Source organism: Podarcis gaigeae, assembly GCF_964106915.1.
Source record: "Podarcis gaigeae genome assembly, contig: HAP1_SCAFFOLD_130, whole genome shotgun sequence".
Lineage (NCBI taxonomy): Eukaryota > Metazoa > Chordata > Lepidosauria > Squamata > Lacertidae > Podarcis > Podarcis gaigeae.
This window is the reverse complement of record NW_028153438.1, coordinates 49,769-50,000: the sequence shown is the minus strand read 5'-3', so window position 1 is coordinate 50,000 and position 232 is coordinate 49,769.

Sequence of the window (232 nt, the reverse complement as noted above, 5' to 3'; positions counted from 1 at the left end):
CTTCTTCTTCTTCTTCTTCTTCTTCTTTTTCTCCTCCTCCTCCTCCTCCTCCTCCTCCTCCTCCTCCTCCGTCGTATCCCTATTGTTGTGAAGATCGTCCGTGCGTGCGTGCGTGCGTGCATTCGTGGGGTCTAAATGGGAGATGCGTGAGTGTGTGTGTGTGCTGGCATGCCCGCCCGCCCGCCCGCCTCCCTCTCTCTACGTGATCTATTTTGGGTCTCTCTCTCTCTCT